The sequence below is a fragment of the Phacochoerus africanus genome, chromosome 15 (genome assembly GCF_016906955.1).
Source record: "Phacochoerus africanus isolate WHEZ1 chromosome 15, ROS_Pafr_v1, whole genome shotgun sequence".
Classification (NCBI taxonomy): Eukaryota; Metazoa; Chordata; class Mammalia; order Artiodactyla; family Suidae; genus Phacochoerus; species Phacochoerus africanus.
The window spans coordinates 120,805,661-120,817,735 of NC_062558.1; the positions used below are offsets into that span (position 1 = coordinate 120,805,661).

The 12,075-nt window shown below is 37.0% G+C and overlaps 1 protein-coding gene and 1 pseudogene across 3 annotated transcripts in view; one reads left to right on the forward strand and one right to left on the reverse strand.

Moving 5' to 3' along the window:
• ADD3 (adducin 3) overlaps positions 1-12,075 on the forward strand; it is a 132,303-nt gene that overhangs the window by 18,479 nt on the left and 101,749 nt on the right. The window lies entirely within an intron of this gene.
• LOC125117055 (ATP synthase subunit f, mitochondrial-like) lies at positions 2,333-2,596 on the reverse strand (annotated as a pseudogene).

Genomic DNA, 12,075 nt, shown 5'->3' on the forward strand with positions numbered 1-12,075 from the left:
TTTGATCACTAGGGGTAGAAATTTAAATGTTGTGTTTTATTCCATTTCTAATAATCTGTTTTATGATAGAGGGAAGATATACCTGTAATACTAGAAATTAGGTAGATTCAGCAAATCTTGAATGTATCTTTTCCTTAGTATACATAAAAGACTTCAGAAATGTGACTATTTCTTAATTTTCTTTCATTTTTACTGCATGTCAACTGTTACTCAATTTTTCAGTCTTTGGATTTGTTTTCATTTGTGCATTTAGAAATGGTTGAATAGTCATCATTTTGGCAAAAGAATTATATTTTTGTTTCCAACTGAAACTACCTCCCTATGCTGTGCTTTTGTGTTAAATTTCAAACTTGGAATAATAAAAAAGAAAGAACCAAAGCCAGTATTAGGCATTGCAATATCAAGTATTGTATGCTGTCATAATAGGAAGTCATTGTGCCATCTTAAAGTTTCCCCTTTATTACATTTAGTGGTTTATCTTATAACTTATAAACACATGGTAATCACCTGTAAGAAACAATTAGAAATGTCAAAAGAAGCACTTGCAAAATCATATGTTTTTTCTTTGTATATTTAGTGGAGAATCCAATCCAGTAAAATTTTTGCACATTTGCTTAGTGAAACAACTAACGCAAGATTTAGCTCCTCTGATGTTTCTCATAGCTTTTTTACAGGTATGATCTGTTTGTTTGTTGGTTTTTTGACAAACCCACGCCAGGTGGAAGTTCCTGGGCCAGGGATCAAAGCAGAGCCACAGTTGCGACCTACACCACAGCATGGCAATGTGGGATTCTTAACTTGCTGTGCCCCATCAGGAAGTCTCGACTGGTCATTTTGTTTGTAGCTCCCTTAATAAAACATATACAAAGAGGGTGTTATACTAGGACAAAGGGATTTTATAAACGGGCAAAAGAAAATACCAGAATTGGCAGAACTAACTTTTAAAGTATTGCAGTGTAAAACTTATTTTTGTGCTTAAAAATTCCAAGTTATTAAATAGTGTTTAAAATAATTTATTCAAAAGCAACTTAAAAATAGTTTATAGACATACAATGTAATGAAAAGTTTAAAAGTCAGAAACATAAGAGCACTCTCACTGAGTCTTTTAAAAGCGGAAATGATCTTATTAACTTGATTTCTAAGGTAAATTTACTATCTGAGTTACTTTTTTTTTTTTTTGGCTGCATCCAAAAAAATTTTGGCATGCCGAAGTTCTCGGGCCAGGGATCGATCCTGCACAAGGGAGTGACCTGAGCCACAGCAGTGACAATGCTGAATCCTTAACCAGGGAGCCACCTCGGAGCTCCTAGAGTTACATTTTTACAAAATCAGTTTCATTTTAAAATATTTGAAATTAACTTTTCAACTATGGAAGACATAGAACAAAGTCCAAAATACACAAAAGAGTATATACAGTGAAAAGTAAGTTGTCACCCTATCCCCGAACTACTATCCTCTTTTTTCCTTGTATATTTTTCTAGAGATATTTTTCATTGTTTATTTTAAAATTCCTGAATCAAGGCTTTGCCTGACTTCACCTGGTAGACGAATTGCTGCATAAGAAATATAGCTTTAGGTTCAAAACAATCTGGGGAAACAGCCAACCCTGTTCTTCTAAAGTGTTTCCTAGGTTTCTAGATTCATTGTCTCTTTTTAATAAATAGTATGCTTTCCTAGCCTACCCTCCACTTAAGGCAGAGGTATGGAGAGTGGGAGGTAGTAGTTGTAATCATCCTTCACTCATATTTTACCCTAGGCGTTGACAAATAACTGTAATGAAATGATACATGCTAACAAAGCAAATTCCAGCTGAGATGTGCTCCCACGGAAAAACATCCTCCAGTAGGGAGGGAGAAGAGTGGCTAGCCTTTCCCATCTTTGTGCATCTGCCCTGTTATGCCAGTTGGACAAGACCACTTCTAAAACTTTAATTTTTCAGTACTTCACATTATTTTGTTGACTCTGCCTTTGGCTACCCACCAAGTCATAAGATTTTCTCCCAAGCCTTGGGATTACCTAACTCTGTAAACTTTCTGTTACTAGACTTGGTTTCTTTTCTTCTTTGGATGGTATTTAGTAGAACATCATAACTATGCAGATACTTAATAGTCCCATATTTGTGTGTGTGTGTGTGTGTGTCTGTCTGTCTGTAGGGGTCCTTTTAAAAATTTTTCCAATGTATTTTAAAATTTTTATACCAGTTATGTTTTGTTGGGCATTGTTCTCAATTCAGATGTGAAAAGATTCAGCAGTGATCAAGTTCCTCACGGAGAGGTGTCCTGCAGAGTTCATGGTCAGGGAAGCAGGGTATGTCCTCTGCACTGGGCTCTCTTCAGTGGTACCTGCGTAGCTGCTCGTGTTTGAGTTTCTTCTAAGAAAGGCAGTAGCTGAAAAGCACGTCAGCTGCCAGCATCGTGGAAACTTGAGCAATGCTTCCTTTCTTCACATTGACATACTTGTTGTCATACCGTTAGGAACCTCTTTGAAACACTCTAGCAGTGCTTTTAAGGGTGAAATCCTGTATCAGTGTCCAGCTTGGCAGCTCCTTTATTTTAACATCCATGAGTTTATTCTTCACTGGTGCAGCTGATGCCATCTTAGAGTCTTGGGTGTCTGCTGTCTTCCAATATTTTTATTGTGTTAAAATACACAGTATAAAATTTACCGTTTTTAAGTGTACAGTTCAGTGGTATTAAATACATTCATAATGTGGGTAACCATCACCAACATCCATTTCTAGAACTCTTTTCACCTCGTAACACTGAAATTCTATACTCATTAAACAATAACTTCTCATTCCCCTCTCCTATATTCCTGGATCAAAAAATTGTTTTAAGATCAAGGTTTTGGGTGATACAAAAATCTGTTATTCCTGTTCCTAACCCTTCTGTAGGGTCTGCATTATGTAGCAAAGGTAATGATTGTCAGTCAAGACCCTGGTGTTGAGACTAGGGGTGGAGAACCTATGGCCTTTGACACATATTTCAAAGTGAAGAATTACAGCCTCATTATAATTAGAAGAGGCCTCACCCCTCAGCTGTGCAAATTCAATGTTGGTAGGTGGGAGAGAGAGTTTGATAGTTAAGGGAGAGACAGGAATTGGCAACCTGGTGCCAGCCAGCCTTTGCCCCCATGACCCAATAAAAAGGACGTTTCCCCAGTAATAGAAATTTTGAGGCTCCACAGTTTTTCAAGTCTCATTGGATGCTAAAATTTTGCCTCTGAATCATTCAGCTTTCTGTTATGAGTAGAAGTGAGAATTCTCTATAAACTTTAACATTTGGAGAGGCAAAGTTTGGGGGAGTAAAGAGGAGGATGAAATCTAGACTCACAGAATTTCGGAAATCCTCACCTCATTTTTATGAAGTACCTGGTTTAACTGAGTGAATCGACATATTCAAGGTGGCTGATTTATACTCACAAACTGGAATTCCTGACTTTCAGTCTATTGCTTTTTCTACTTTATCGTATTACCAGCCATCATAACCCATTCATGCAGTTCTGAGGTGAGGGAGTTTATCAGAATTCCTCTTGACTTTTCCTAGAGCAGGGTTTAGATAGGAGGGGAGACCTTCTTTTAGGGATTTGAAGCTACTTTTCAAAAATAATTGATACCTCTCTTTCTTTGAATCTTTTATTGGGAATGTTTTGTAAAAAAAGTTTTGTTTTGTCACTGTGTCATGAACTTTCTTGTTATTTTGACAAAAAGCCATGCTGATCTTCTATATATTGTTCCAGTTTAAGCATGCTCAGCACTGAAGTAAGACAAGTACATGGTAAATGTTTCTGATATGTTTAGGAACATTATATTGAAAATTCAAACTAGATGTATTTGGCTGACTTGCCTTTTTTTTTTTTCCTTTTGGAAAAGAACATATTTAAATGAGAAACAGTTCCACCTTCCAGCGAGAAAGACATTTTAGGTCATTTGTTTGAGTAAAAGAGACTAGAACTTTTGGCCCCAATGTTCCATTATTTTCAACTAAGTGGCCCATTATATAAGGCACATTGAAGGAAGAAATTGGTCATGTTAGAAATGTTAATGTTTTAGTATAGTTTTGTGATTAAACTCATTTATCAAATAAGATTTTTAGCCATTATATTATGTATTATACCAAGGACTGAATGGAATCCATCCATTTTTTTGGTCAGTGTTTTGCTATGGCATTTGGTTTCATGACAATAGTTTTAGTTAGGCAATGTTCAAGATAGCCTGGTCCTTTCAAAGTACTACATATAGCCTTTATAATACATTTTTCAGAGGAACTGAAAAGATTCATTATCATGGTGGGGATCTAAATAAAATTAATTGCTTTTGATTTTACTGTGAGTATAAATGATGTGTTTTGGTGTTCCTGTAGTGGCGCAGTGAAAACAAATCTGACTGGGAACCATGAGGTTGCAGGTTCGATCCCTGGCCTCGTTCAGTGGGTTAAGGATCTGGTGTTGCTGTGAGCTGTGGTGTACGTCGCAGACTTGGCTTGAATTTGGTGTTGCTATGGCTCTGGCATAGGCCGGTGGCTATAGCTCTGATTAGACCTGGGCCTGAGAACCTCCATATGCTGTGAATGCAGCCCTAAAAGGACAAAAGACCAAAAAAAAAAAAAAAGATGTATTCTGATCTATTTTTAAATGAATTTTAATAGAAATAGGTACAAGGTCAAAGTACTTACTAGATAACTTTGAGTTCAGTTTTACTAAGTTGATTTAAATTACTTGGGGGCTGGCTCTGTTTCATGGTGACAGTATTTGTGCTTAAAACCTTATAGGACAATTTTTTTGAAAATCATGTAATATTTCCTTTAAGTTAATTATCTTTTTTTTTTTTTTGTCTTTTCCAGGACTGCACCCGCGGCATATGGAAGTTCCCAGGCTAGGGGTCTATTCGGAGCTGTAGCTGCCGGCTTACGCCACAGCAATGTGGGATCCAAGCCACGTCTGTGACCCACACAACAGCTCAGGGCAACGCTGGATCCTTAACCCACTGAGTGAGGCCAGGGATCGAACCCACAACCTCATGGTTTCTAGTCGGATTCGTTAACCACTTCGCCACCAAGGGAACTCCTAATTATCGATTTTTTAAGTTTCTGTTGGTTCTTTCCCCTAAGATTTTGCTCTATAGAGAATAAAACGTCTTTTAAATAGAAACTTCAATTAGCTGAAATTCCTTCTGTCCTTTAATGGAAGAGAACCAAATGATTAAGCATACAAAGGAATTTTAGGGGTGTATTGGAAGCAGTGAGTTCTAGGTAGGTGCTAAAGTTGGCGCACTTTGACTCTTGTATCTTCTGTGGTCTACTATACCTACAATCAACATTCACAATGAAGACCTTAATATTTTGCGCAAACCTTTTTTTTAAGATTTTAATTTTTTCCATTATAGTTGATTTACAGTGTTCTGTCAATATCTACTATACAGTAAAGTGACCCAGTCATACGTGTGTGTGTGTGTATTCTTTATCTCACATTATCCTCCATCATGTTCCATCACAACTGACTGGAAATAGTTCCCTGTGCTTATCCACTCCAAATGCAGTAGTTTGCATCTATTAACTCCAAATTCTCAGTCCATCCCACTCCCCCCACCTTCCCCTTGGCAACCGCAAGTCTGTTCTCCAAGTCCATGAGTTTCTTTTCTGTGGGAAGGTTCATTTGTGCCATATATTAGATTCCAGATATAAGTGATATCATGTGGCATTTGTTTTTCTCTTTCTGACCTACTTCACTTGGTATGAGAGTCTCTAGTTCAATCCATGTTGCTGCAAATGGCATTTTGTTCTTTTTTATGGCTGAGTAGTATCCATTGTGTATATATACCACATCTTCTTAATCCATTCATCTGTTGATGGACATTTAGGTTGTTTCCATGTCTTGGCTATTATGACTAGTGCTGCAGTGAACATGCTAGTGCATGTGTCTTTTTCAAGGAGTTTTGTCCAGATATATACCCAAGAGTGGGATTGCTGGGTCCTATGGTAGTTCTATATTTAGTTTTCTGAGGTACCCCCATACTGTTTTCCATAGTGTTTGTACCAATTTACGTTCCTATCAACAGGGTAGGAGGATTCCCTTTTCTCCACACCCTCTCCAGCATTTGTTATTTGTGGACTTGTTAATGATAGCCATTCTGACAGGTATGTGGTAGTACCTCACAGTAATTTTGATTTGTGTTACTCTAATAATCAGTGATGTTGAGCATTTTTTCATGTGCTTGTTGTCCATCTGTATATCTTTGGAGATATGTCTATTCAGGTCTTCTGCCATTTTTCAGTTGGGTTGTTGGCTCTTTTGCTGTTGAGTTGTATAAATTGTTGATGTATCTTAGATTGTCAGTTGCATCCTTTGAAACTATTTTCTTCCATTCCATAGGTTGTCTTTTTGGTTTTTTGTAAATGGTTTCCCTTGCTTTGCAAAAGCTTGTCAGTTTGATTAGGTCCCATTGGTTTATGTTTGCTCCTATTTCTGTGGCCTTGGGAGTCTGACCTAAGTAAACGTTTGTATGGTTGATGTCAGAGAATGTTTTGCCTATTATGTTCTCTTCTAAGAGTTTTTGGTGTCTTGCACAAGTCTTAAGCAATAAAGATAAATATGTTCATAAATGTATATGAAGCCAGAAGTTGGAATGATGTCTTTTAAGATTTGGAGTTTTGGGGGGATGGGGAGAAGGCTATGTTTGTTTGGCTTGTTACTGTAAGAAGTAACATTTATTTACCATTTCTGATCAGAATAATTAATTAATAATTATATGGATTTTGCCAAAGTTTTTTTTTTTTTGTCTTTTTGCCTTTTTCTAGGGCCGCTTCCATGGAATATAGAGGTTCCCAGGCTAGGGGTCTAATCGGAGCTGTAGCCTCTGGCCTACACCAGAGCCACAGCAACGCAGGATCCGAGCCATGTCTGCAACCTACACCACAGCTCATGGCAACGCCAGATCCTCAACCCACTGAGCAAGACCAGGGATCGAACCCATAACTTCATGGTTTCTAGTTGGATTCATTAACCACTGAGCCACGACAGGAACTCCCAAAGTGTTGTTCTTCTGATAGCCCACCACATTTTCTTTTAAGAGGTTTAATTATAAGGGTTTGGGCCTTCTGTTCAGGGATGGCTTTTGTATAAACTACCTGCATAGTTTGATTTGAAGTCTCATGGGAAGGCCATAGACTATTGCTGCCCCCCCCAATACAAATATAATTAAAAATTTTCTAGTAGTCATGTTAAAAAAATACAGAGAAATTTGTGAATTTTATTTAACATGACTTAAAAATATTATCTTTAGGGAGTTCTCTTGTGGTGCAACAGGTTAAGAATCCAGTGTTGTCACTGCAGTGGATCCTTAAAAAAAATTATCTTTCAACACATAATATTAATTGCCGAGACCAGCTCAGCAGGATGGGGCTGAAGAACGGGTGCTGTAGAACTTGAGGAAAAGAGTTAACATAAAACAAGACACAGAAACAGTAAAGGTGGGAACCGGGGGACTCAAGGTCTCAGGGACCAAGAGCACTGCCTCAAGAAACCACACTGCTTTTATTGTGCTCTTTAGATGAGATCAAGTGAGGAGGGGCTATGGGTGGATGATCAAGCAAGAAGATTGGATAAAGTAAAGAATGAAGATGGGATAAAGTAAAGAAGGACAAGATGGGGTTTTCAGAGAAACATGTCTGGAGACAATTAATGAAGTATTGATTCATTGAAATATTGCTTCAGTGAAAAATTAAATATTTTGCTCTTTTTTATATGCCAAGCCTTTGAAATCCTGTGTATGTTTTATACTATAAGCACATGTCAGTTCAAACTAGTCACATTTCAAGTATTCAGTGGTCATAGGTGGCTGGTGGCCTCCAATTATGCAGCGCAGCCCTAGAACATCTTTCTCTTTTGTGCCACATTAGGGTTGAGGATTCTTCCGCTATAAGGGAACTAAAGTCTTGCCATCTGTCTTGATGTATGCTTTTCTATAATTGAGTGGAAAATGAAAAACTCCATAGAGAAAAAACAAACAATTCTCAATCATATTTGTTTTTACCATTTTTCACCTTTGCAATGTGATAACCAAAAATTTGTACTACTGAAGAAATACCAGTGTTACTGAATGAGAGCTTTAGAGGGCAAGTTCAGTTGGTTGTCTGTAAGTGAAGAGAGCGAGAGCTAGAGTAGAAAAGGAAGAGTCAGCACCAAGTAGTACAAATAGGACAGATTTTGCTGTCAGACACTTCTGGCTTAGAATCCTGCTGGCCTTCAGCAAGTTACTTTGCTTCTCTGAGCCTTTATTCATAGGTAGAATTGGGATAAAAATAACCTATCTCTTGAGTTGCTATGAAGTTTAAATAAGATGATGTAAGTGAAGTATGTCCTGTGTATCTATACATCCTGGTACCTATAAGGTGCTTAATATATTTATATTGAGTAAATCATTGTTGCTTACTTAGATCCCCCACTCCCTAATCCCTGCTTGTGAGAGGAAGAGGAAGGGGGCTGCCTAAAGTGAATGTTGTAATGTAGTAAAGAAATCTATCCCATCTACTAAAGTAACTAGGATTCAGTGTTTGTCCAGAACAAACTAGTTCCTAAACACTGCAGTTAATTGAGATTTTAATTCAGGACCATTACTTGAAAGTTTCACTAAGTAATGATGTGAAATAGTTCATACTCTACATTGTCATAATAGTTGAAATATCTTTTTCTAGGTATTATACAAGTGCATCGTTTTCCATTTCTTTAAAAGTTTTATCACAAGAGTTATTGCAATTTTGAATTTAAATATGTTTTACATCTACTTCAGAAGGCTAGTTTTCAGAAGAGTAGTATACTGATGATTGTAAACTTGTGTAGTAATTAGAAATAAGGAAAACTTTTCTAAATGAAAGGAAAACTGCCACTTGGTGACTGAGCTTTATGTTACAATGCAAGTGACCTATTGTTCTTGCTCAGGCATTAACATCAATTTGTATTTTTAGATAGAATTTTGTTTTTCTGTATAGCATGTTCTGAATCTACTTAGGAGGAGGGAGTTTTCAATCATACAAATATTTCTGATTTGCTATGCATTTTGAGAGATTTACTTTATTTGTAAAATTGAAACATCATTGAAATGTGGGAGAGTGAGGAGTGTTCGGATAGATGATTAGATTAGATATGAACTTTTCAAAGCTTTATATGCACCCAGGGTGTAGGCCACATATGTGGTAATGTTTTTGGAAATCGGTCACATTTGAAGCTTCATTTCTTTGCCAGTAACATCTGGTTGCACTTTACATTACATACTTTGAAAGTACTTTTTGAATTGCAAAAAAGCAAGCCATATGACACAGACTTTTTTTTTTAACTGATTGAAAGTTGTTTACAGTTATAAATGAACTTTAACAAACAAAACTAAAGGCGTGAATATCCATATACAGGTTGTCGTTGACACCTGAGATAAAGTATTCTTATAGTTATCAGCTTTTCAAATTCTCTAGACTTTTTACATTATTCTAGTGACCCCTTACAGAGGTCTTATTTACTAAAAGTTCTTCCAGGATTCTGGAATTTTGAAGGCACTGACCTGATTGGAATACGCTCTGCCAAGTATTCAAGGACAATCTAGGAATAGTGTTATTGATGTGATTGGCGTTCCTCTACCAATTTCTTACAGCTCCCTACAGGTGTTACTAGTTACATCCTTGTATATGTTTTTGTCATACCTGGTTGTGTGAGCTTTTGTTATAATGGTAACCTGGGGCTAGGCAACCTAAAGAAGATTTGGGAGATGCATTAAGTGGCGTGAACCTAGGCTAACCTGTGAACTAGGCAAAATAAGTCTCTAGTTTCCTTAAGATTCCTTTTCTTTTGCTTTCTTCCTCTTGACTTTCCAGGTGGCTAACCTATATCAGATAATCCTTGTTGAAATGTTAGCTGATTAGTTCACTGCTTTTCCAGAGATGTTTACATTTTAAAGGTGAGATCTTTTTATAACAAGGCTTTCAAGGCCCCTAGTAGGCTAATAGAGTAACAAGTAGGGTAGATTCTTAGGCCAAAGAATGTGGTGTCAGGATTGTAGAGCCCTCCTGTACAGTATGGCAGGCACTAGCAGTGTGTCCTACTGACCACTTGATGTAGCTAGACTAAACTGAGATGTGCTGTTAAGTGTAAAACACACAATAGATTTCTAAGACTTAGTATAAGACTGTAAAATAACTCAACATTTAATATTTATTACATGTTGAAATGATATTTTGATATATATTGGGTTAAATGAAATATATCATTAAAATTAATTTCACCTGTTTCTTTTTACATTTTTAGTATGAGTACTAGAAAATTTAAGAGCAGTCGTGGCTCACATTTTATTTCTATTGGACAATGCTGTTATAAAAACCAGAGGGTTTATGTTGTGTTCTTGCTGTTTGGAGCTTACAGAGGTTCAGGGAACGCTCCCCCAGGATGCCTTAACTACAGCTATTCCAGCAGACTTGGCTGGACCACTTCATATTATATTATAGTGCTGTTTTGAGAGCTATTGTCTACAGAGACAGCCGCACTCTCTCCTTCTTCTCTAACTCTCCCAATTCATGAGTTATGTTTTTTAAAAAGTTACTCTGCCCATCACCTCTAATGGTTGCTCATTCCTGACCAGCTTTTTATTGAAGGTAGATGATTAAAAAAAAAATTTTATAGTTACTATTTATTGGGCACCTGCCATGTACCAGGTACTGTGCTAGGTCCTTTACATAAAATCTTGAATCCTCACTTCAGTTCTGCGAGATTGATATTATAAGTGACAAAAGAGAATAAGATACATTGTGACTTTGCCCTGGGTCAGCTAGTAAGTGGCGGAATCAGGATCGTATCACAGATCTCTGATCCCAGATCATTGTTATTTCTGCTGTATTATGCTCTATTCATGTTTCCCATTAACTATGTGTATACTTTAGTCTGAAACAGAGTGCTATGTATGAAGGGGTCCCTTGCCAAATGGTGTTGACCGATGTTTAAGTTGATTTCCTTTGTTTTAGGGAATAACTTCAGTGCTTCTCACTCCAGGTCACCTTTCTCCCTTGTCTAGTGCCTAGTGAGTGGCCCAGACATTAATGGAGAGACTTAAGCTTAAGTCTGTTGAGCAGGCTAGATAATCTAAAAGCCTCCTGTGAAAGAACATCTCTTCCACCTTGAAAATCAATCAACAAAGAATGTTTCAGATAACTTCAGGAAGAGAGAAAAGAAGAGAACTTCACTGAAAGCTAGGAATATCAAATCTTAGACTTCAGAGACTGGCCATATAAGGAAGGGGTTTTTTAGAGTCAAAGGGAGTTGAAGTAAAATAATGGGATAGAATAAGCATATTGAGCTGGATAAGTCTTGTATAATCCTAGGTCATCTTTTAATGGCTATGTCCTTGACATTGTTGCATTAAGAATGAGAGCAGAAGGAAATAGTCCATGTGTTGTCATGCCTCTCTGTAAATGAGAGTAGTTGTAATCATAACTCATGAGTGCTCTGAATGCCTGGATGCTGCATTTACTCTGCTGCCTTCACTTAGGTTCAAGCAAGTGATATTGACTTTGAGAAAATAAGGGGAGAAAAGAAAGGTCAAAGAGGTTCAAGGAGTAAAACTAGACTGGAAGTGGGCCACAGGGAGGTTTGGGCAAGTTCAAAATGCAAAGCCCTTTTATACATATACACACATTGTATTTATAATACTAAAAGCTATGTAAACTAAAATACTCTTATTTCAGGAATGAACTGATATACTAGAAAGAACATTTCTAACTCAGTGGTATGGATTCAGTTTTTCCGGCTCTACCACTGCCCTAACTATATAATGCTAGGAAATTATAAAATTTGAGATAATCATTGTTTTTCTATCTCCCTGGCTTTCCTTCTTGATTTGATAAGATTGTGATGAATTTGAAAACACTTTGGGTAAGTTCCTATGCCATATTCATGTTATTAATATTTTTATACTGTTATTTACTCTTCATTTGAAGTGTTGCTTACCTAAAACTTCATTGAGAGGAAAAAAATCCACCCAAGAACATTCACATGATTAAGAGAAGTTAGAGTTAAATGGCCAACAAGTAGTACTAATTTGGC